Raw genomic sequence first — 8323 nt, 5'->3', positions numbered from 1 at the left:
TACAAATGGGCGTTAAATTCCCAAAACATGCAGCGTTTGGGCGTTTATCGCCAGGATTGTGGGGAGGAGGTAAATTCGTTTTTCACTTCAAATTTTTTCCATTTTTCATGTTTCAATTCATGATTTCTTGCATAAACATGTTACAAACTCTCATCTTTCAACTTCAATTCCAAAAATTTTTAATCCTAAACTTGTTTCTTAATTCTTCTTCAAAATCTTTTCAAACCTTTTTCAAAACTCAATTATCCTTTTAAATTCTTTTCAAATTCTTTTCAAATCTTTTTAAACTCATCATATCTTCTTTTCAAAATTCAGATTTATCTTTTTCAAATATCTTTTATAACTTTTCAAATTTTCAATTATATCTTTTTCCTATCATACTTATCTTTTACAAATCATATCTTCTATCTTATCTTTTTAAAAATTTTCGAAAACCCCAACCCCTTCCCTTTAAATCCACATTCGGCCTCCCTCCTCTCCTCCACAATTCGAAATTGGCTCTCCTCTAATCCTTCTCCTTTCTTTTCTTTTGCTTGAGGATAAGCAAACCTCTAAGTTTGGTATGTTTATCCATGATCACTAAACCAATACCCACCAAGATCATGGCTCCTAAGGGAAAACAAACCACTCCAAGAGGCAAGAAAGAGAATATTCCAAAACCACTTTGGAATCAAGGGAAGTTCTTAACCAAAGAACATTTAGACCATTACTACAAAATAATGGGTCTAAGGTTAGTGATCCCAGAAGTTAAATTTGATCTGAAAGAAGACGAATATCTAGAGATCCAAGAGTAAATTCGAAACAGGAGCTGGGAAATCCTAGCTAATCCTGAAACAAAGGTAGGAAGAAACATGGTTCAGGAATTGTACTTTAATCTGTGGCAAACAGACAAGCAAAGAATAGCTGGAACCGCCTTCTATGACTATCAGACTTTGGTCAGAGGGAAGATTGTTCACCTTCACCCTGACAAAATCAGGGAGATCTTTAAGCTACCTTAGCTGAAAGATGACCCAGACTCCTTTAGTAGGAGAATGATGAGAACAAATAAGGGCTTGGATGAAATTCTAGAGGACATATGCCTCTTTGGAACCAAGTGGATAACCAGCACAAAGGGTGTCCCAAATCAACTCAAGAGAGAAGATCTCAAACCAGTCACCAGAGGCTGGCTGGACTTCATTGGGCATTCTATACTGCCCACTAGCAACCGCTCTGAAGTCACCATCAAAAGAGCAGTAATGATCCATTGCATTATGCTTGGAAAAAAAGTGGAAGTTCATCAGCTGATCTCTTGTGAACTTTACACAATTGCAAACAAGAATTCCAAAGATGCCAAATTGGCTTATCCAAGCTTAATATCTATGTTATGTAAAGATGCTGGGGTGAAGATGGGAGTAACTGAGTATATCTTAGTTGAGCGACCAATCACCAAAAAGTCAATGGAAGGACAACAAATGCAGGATGACCCCATCAAGAGGAAAGCACAAGAGTTCTTCCCGAAAATTCCTCAAATTGAATACTGGGAGCGTCTTGAAGCATCTGTCACCAAGTTGCAAGAAGCTATGGAGCAACTGAAGGAAGAACAGCAAAATCAAAATAGCATGCTTTGCAAACTGCTTAAGGAACAAGAAGAGCAAGGGCGTGAACTGAAGCAACTGAAGCGTCAGAAGCTGTCTCATAAAGGGCCAAGTACCCCACAGATTAAAGGAGCATCCACCTCTCAAAATAAAGGTTGTTGAGTCCTAATCTTAGCCTTAACTCTGTGATAGTTGTTCTTATTAGGAATTTACCTTAGAAGTTATATATGAGTAGTAGTAATTAGTAATCTATTTTGATTTTATCTCCAATTAAGTTATAATTTATTTTTCTCATCATCATCAAACATGAATAAAATAGTAGATTTTTAGAATAAAGAGGCAATATTTTTTTCGAGTTTTTAATAAGGAAAATTCTAATTATTTAGATGTGGTGGAAATACTTCTTGTCTTCTGAATGAATGCCTGAACAGTGCATATTTTTTATATTGAATTTTATGAATGTTAAAATTGTTGGCTCCTGAAAGAATGATGAACAAGAGAAATGTTATTGATAATCTGAAAAATCATGAAATTGATTCTTGAAGCAAGAAAAAGCAGAAAAAAAAGAGAGAAGGAGCAGTAGAAAATGCCAATAGCCCTTAAAACCAAAAGAAAAGGGTAAAAAGGATCCAAGGCTTTAAGCATTAATGGATAAGAGGGCCCAAGGAAATAAATCCAGGCCTAAGCGGCCAAATCAAGCTGTCCTTAACCATGTGCTTGTGGCATGCAGGTCCAAGTGAAAAGCTTGAGACTGAGTGGTTAAAGTCATGAACCAAGGCAAAAGAGTGTGCTTAAGAACTCTGGACACCTCTAATTGGGGACTCTAGCAAAGCTAAGTCACAATCTGAAAAGGTTCACCCAGTTATTTGTCTGTGGCATTTATGTATCCGGTGGTAATACTGGAAAACAAAATGCTTAGGGCCACGGCCAAGACTCATAAAGTAGCTGTGTTCAAGAATTAACATACTAAACTAGGAGAATCAATAATACTATCTGAATTCTGAGTTCCTAATGGATGCCAATCATTCTGAATTTCAATGGATAAAGTGAGATACCAAAACTGTTCAGAAGCAAAAAGCTACTAGTCCCGCTCATCTAATTAGAATCTCAGCTTCACTTAAAATTTTGAGATAATATTGCTTTTTGATTTCTTTTTATCCTATTTTATTTATCTAGTTGCTTGGGGACAAGCAACAGTTTAAGTTTGGTGTTGTGATGAGCGGATATTTTATACGCTTTTTGGGGATAATTTCATGTAGATTTTAGTGTGTTTTAGTTAGTTTTTAGTATATTTTTATTAGTTTTTAGGCAAAATTATATTTCTGGAATTTACTATGAGTTTGTGTGTTTTTTTGTGATTTCAGTTATTTTCTAGCTGAAATTGAGGGAGCTGAGCAAAAATCTGATTCAGGCTGTAAAAGGACTGCTGATGCTGTTGGATTCTGATTGCTCTGCACTAGGAATGGATTTTTTAGAGCTACAGAAGTCCAATTGGCACGCTCTAAATTGGGTTGGAAAGTAGACATCCAGGGCTTTCCAGCAATATATAATAGTCTATACTTTTCGGGAAGATAAACGACGTAAACTGGCGTTTAATGCCAGTTCCATGTTGCATTCTGGCGTTGAACGCCAGAAACAGGTTGCAAGTTGGAGTTAAACGCCAGAAACAGGTTACAGCCTGACGTTTAACTCCAGAAACAGCCCAAGCACGTGAGAAGCTCAAGTCTCAGCCCCAGCATACACCAAGTGGGCTCCAGAAGTGGATTTCTGCATTATCTATCTTAGTTTACTCATTTTCTGTAAACCTAAGTTACTAGTTTAGTATTTAAACAACTTTTAGAGACTTATTTTGTATCTCATGACATTTTAGATCTGAACCTTGTACTTTGTGATTGCATGAATCTCTAAACTCCATTGTTGGGGGTGAGGAGCTCTGCAGCGTCTCGATGAATTAATGCAATTATTTCTGTTTTCTATTCAAACACGCTTGTTTCTATCTAAGATGTTCATTCGCACTTCAATATGAAGAAGGTGATGATCCGTGACACTCATCACCATTCTCAACCTATGAATGCGTGCATGACAACCACCTCCGTTCTACATTAGACTGAATGAGTATCTCTTAGATTCCATAATCAGAGTCTTCGTGGTATAAGCTAGAATCCATTGGCAGCATTCTTGAGAATCCGGAAAGTCTAAACCTTGTCTGTGGTATTTCGAGTAGGATTCAGGGATTGAATGACTGTGACGAGCTTCAAACTCGCGGGTGTTGGGCGTAGTGACAGACGCAAAAGGATCAATGGATCCTATTCTGAGATGATCGATAACCGACAGATGATTAGCCGTGCAGTGACAGTGCATTTGGACCATTTTCACTGAGAGGACAGATGGTAGCCATTGACAACGGTGATCCACCAACACACAGCTTGCCATAGAAGGAACCTTGCGTGCGTGAAGAAGATGACAGTAGGAAAGCAGAGATTCAGAAGACAAAGCATCTCCAAAACTCCAACACATTCTCCATTACTGTGTAACAATCACTAATTTCATTCTCTTTTACTTTTTGCAATTGAAACTAAAGAACCCTATTGGTATTCTGACTAAGAATAATAAGATAACCATAGCTTACTTCAAGCCAACAATCTCCGTGGGATCGACCCTTACTCACGTAAGGTATTACTTGGACGACCCAGTGTACTTGCTGGTTAGTTGTGTGGAATTACATAGTGTGAGTGTAATTTTTGTGCACCAGATTACATCAGTAGATTCAAAACCAGCATCAAATTTCATACTGAATTACTGAGGTCACAGAAAGTGATTATAAGAGGAGAAAAAGAGAAAAAAAATTGAATTCAAATTTGAAACATTATAAGAACTTGATAACAACAATCAGATATGAGGAAAAAGAAAGATGCAGATGAAAGGGACTCTGTCAACTATAGTTGATTACATGCTCGACTTACAACATAAATTATATGGTGACTTTCTATTTTAGAATATGCACTTGCAAGTAGAAGTTGTCTATTCTTGAAAATATACAAGAGCTAAATCCTAGAGTATAGCTTTGTAAACCTCAACTAAACCTCAGTTTCTTGAAGTGCTGAGTGCTTTCTCTTCTTGGTTGACAAGCATCTTTCCCTCGACAAAATCGCAGAACGCCATAGTTAGTCCAAGCTGCTCTCCATTTTCTTCACAATAAAAACTTTGGACTCTTCACATATGGTTAGCACTGTACCATCCCTACCAAGCCGACCAGTTCGGCCAGCTCAGTGTGCATAGTGAGTTGAATCCGTAGGTAAGTCCAGATTAACCACAAGATCACATTCTGCCACATCCAAACCCCTAGCTAATAATTCGTTTGTCACTAAAATTCTCACCTTGCCATTCTTGAATTTCTTCAAAGTTGATGACCTGGCAAGCTTCCCAAGATCCCCATGCAACTCTGCCGCTATCATTCCACGGGCCTCCAGCTTGAAGACGACATCCTTTAGTTGCTTAGTGTTGTTCATGAAAGCTATTACAACTTTTGCATCCAGGGCATGAATACACTTTCTCATGGTATCGACCTTGTGCTGTAACCTCGCTACACAGTAATAGTATTTCAAAGCCGGAGGCAAACTCTCTACTGATTCCTGAGATGGCTTAGTTGGGTCTGGAGTAGAACCGACTTAAGGCCTTGAAAAATTGATAGGGCCCGAAGGCGAGACAGTATCAAGCAGGATAACTTTCTTAGCTTGGACGAGAAATGGATCACATCCCCAGCTCCTCGCTGCTCTTACAACAGAAAATGGCACAGTTGCAGACACCATAATTAACTGACGCTCAGTCCTTTTAACATTTGAATCCGGGTTTGTACCTGATCTCCTGCCTACATGCTCCAATATCCGGTGCATGTCCTCACAAAAATTGAATGACAAGAGCTCATCAACTTCATCCAATACCAAATAGCGACAGCCATGTGTCCGAAGCTTCCCTGCTGTACTAAGTTCCGTTATTCTACCAGGTGTGCCAACAAAAGTGGCAGACTTATTCTTCTTAAGAGCTTCTTCCTGCCTAGTTCGGTTCGCACCTCCCATAAGCTGCTGAACCACTTTCTTGTTCTCCACTCCTAGTATCTTCCCCGAACCCGTGTAAGACTGAATTATGACATCATGGTTCTGCAGAATGGTAGGAACAGCTGCAGACTGAACTTCAGTTGGAACATTGAACCCCTCTTTCTCCAATTTCTCAATCAAAACAGGGGGCAACCCAAGATAGTTAGTTTGCATATTTGTTTCAATTCTGTTCAATGTAGGTTAGTTAGATATCCATGTTTGTAGTGGATTTTAGGTGGTTTGGTAGCTAGGATGTGGTTAGTGGATTTAGGTCTGATAATTGCACCGTTCTTGCTGCTTGCTTTATCTGTCTCGCAATTTTGGATTTGCTGTGTTGTTGCTACTGCTAATATGTTGTTCATTACTGTTTAATGCTGTTTTGACATTTTCCCACCTAAATTGCATTTTTGGTTTCAGATTGAATTTGTTTTTTCTGAATTCATGTGACTTGCTATTTGCTACTCTTTTATGCACTACTTTAATGTCATATGAACTGAATTTCTGCTGCTATTTAATTCCCGGAAACGTCCAATTTTTAGCCGGCATATGATGCGTGAGCATCTTTCCTATCTTTTCCTAGTGAATTTGCATATAATTTGTGGAGTTTAATAAAGAATTAATTATCTTTTAGCCAATATGGATGCTACTTTAAGTCTTTTGCAATTCTGTTTATTTTAGGTAGCATTCGGCTGGATCTGATGGAGTTTCTACAGCACAAGAACAAAAAGAGAATGGCAGCGAGGAGCGACGCATACACGTGACTGACGCGTGTGCGTGATTTAGAGCTTTCCATGGCGACGCGTCCGCATGACTGACGTGTATGCGTGATTTGAAGAATTGCACAGCGAAGCATCGCGTGACCGACGTGTCCATGTGACTTTGCGAAAAAGACCATCGACGCATACGCGTGACTGACGCGTACGCATGACATGCGCCACGTGCAAAAAATGCAGAGAAACACTGGGGGTGATTTTTGGGCTGTTTTGACCCAGTTTTTCAGCCGAGAAAACACATATTAGAAGCTGCAGAATGGACAAAACATGTGGTCCCCACCCATCAACTGAAGACCTACTAATAATTCTGATTTAAATTCAAATCTTATTTTTAGGAAAAGATATTTTTAATTTTAGATAATTAGATTTTAAATTTATTAGGATTAGTTATAAAAAGGGATTCCATTAGTTAATTGAGGCCATCAGATTGGAACTCTGTACATTTGAGGAGAATCCTATTTTTCTCTGAGTCATGAGCAACTAAACCTCCATTGTTAAGGTTAGGAGCTCTGTTTATTTGTATGGATTAATTTTATTAGTTTTTCTATTTTAATTCACGTATGGATTTATAATTTAAGAATTGTTTTCGCTCTTTATCTTATGAATTTGGGTGGAACGGAAGTATGACTGACGTGGCGGAAATTGGAAGATTAAGAATTATTAAGAAAAATAGCGTTGCAAGTACAGTTCTTAACTAGCAAAAATCCACTTGTCAATTTAGAAAAGAGTTGTCACAAAATTAGAATTAAAATACTGGGAGTATGAATCCCAGGTCATCTCCCAACGAGTTGCAGAAAGATGTGCTATTTTATTAATCAAAGGTTTTCCAAAATGGTTTTGAGTTTGATAAACAGGAAATTAAATCAGAGAATTTATGTAATTTAAATAAAAATCTTGACCGGGAGAAGATCAATTGGAAGTTTTATCCTTGTTGGATTTTTCTCAAGATCAATTGGTAATTGGTAGTTATTTCCACTCAGTTATCCTTTACTGAATAAAGAAAAGTCAAGTAAGTTGGAAGTCAACTTCTATTCACAAGTCCTAATCCTCTCCCTTGGGAAGGATTAGCGTTAGTGACTAGAGATTCAACCAGCAATAAACCCAATTACAATTTGACTCTTGAGTATTCCAACTCAAGGTTCTCCTTTTAATCAACTCCCAATCAAGTTGGGAAACAACTCCATTATTATAAATGTAGACTTCACAAAATTAAAAGGGGAAATAAAAAGAGACATGATAAACAATAATCAAAGAGATCAATTAAAAAATAAAAATAGTCTTTGTATTAATAAACTTTAAAAATAATCCAATGGTAACTCTAGACAAATTAAGGATATGAAAGAGTAAGTAAAAAGTAAGTAAACAAACTAGAATGACCAGTTCTGGAGGTAATCTCTTCTCAATAACCAAAGCAAAATCTTCAAATCCTAAATTATGAGTGTAAAGAAAAACCTAAAGGGAGAGGTAGAATTCTCTATCTAGATCCAAAAACTAAAACTAGAAACTATGCGAAATGAGAATTGTTTTGTCTCTGCATGTTCCCTGGCTCTAATCTGCGTTTCTGGGCCGAAAGCTGGGTTAAAACGCGGCCTAGAATCCATGCTAGTGATTTCTGTAAATTTTGCATATCGCGCACGTCATGCGATCGCGTCGTCCACGTGTTCGCGTCATTCAGCGTTTTTCTGTGCCACGCATGTGCGTCATCCACGCATTCGCGTCATTTATTCAGCTTCCAATCCATGCGTTCGCGTCAGGCACGCGAGCGCGTCACTGTAATTTCCTCCATTTTCTAAGCCATTCCTGCCCTATGAAGCATGAAACACTTAACACACAGATCACGGCATCAAATGGTATAAAGGAGAATAAAAATATACAATTAAAA

At 37.9% G+C, this 8323-nt stretch overlaps 1 pseudogene; it reads right to left on the bottom strand.

The window, feature by feature from the left end:
* Nucleotides 1-4658: 4658 nt before the first annotated feature.
* On the bottom strand, nucleotides 4659-5842 carry LOC112701454 (DEAD-box ATP-dependent RNA helicase 47, mitochondrial-like; annotated as a pseudogene).
* Nucleotides 5843-8323: the final 2481 nt, after the last annotated feature.

The sequence above is a fragment of the Arachis hypogaea genome, chromosome 7 (assembly GCF_003086295.3).
Source record: "Arachis hypogaea cultivar Tifrunner chromosome 7, arahy.Tifrunner.gnm2.J5K5, whole genome shotgun sequence".
NCBI classification, from domain to species: Eukaryota; Viridiplantae; Streptophyta; class Magnoliopsida; order Fabales; family Fabaceae; genus Arachis; species Arachis hypogaea.
Note: the sequence above shows the minus strand (reverse complement) of the source record. Positions and strands in the feature narration are given on the sequence as shown.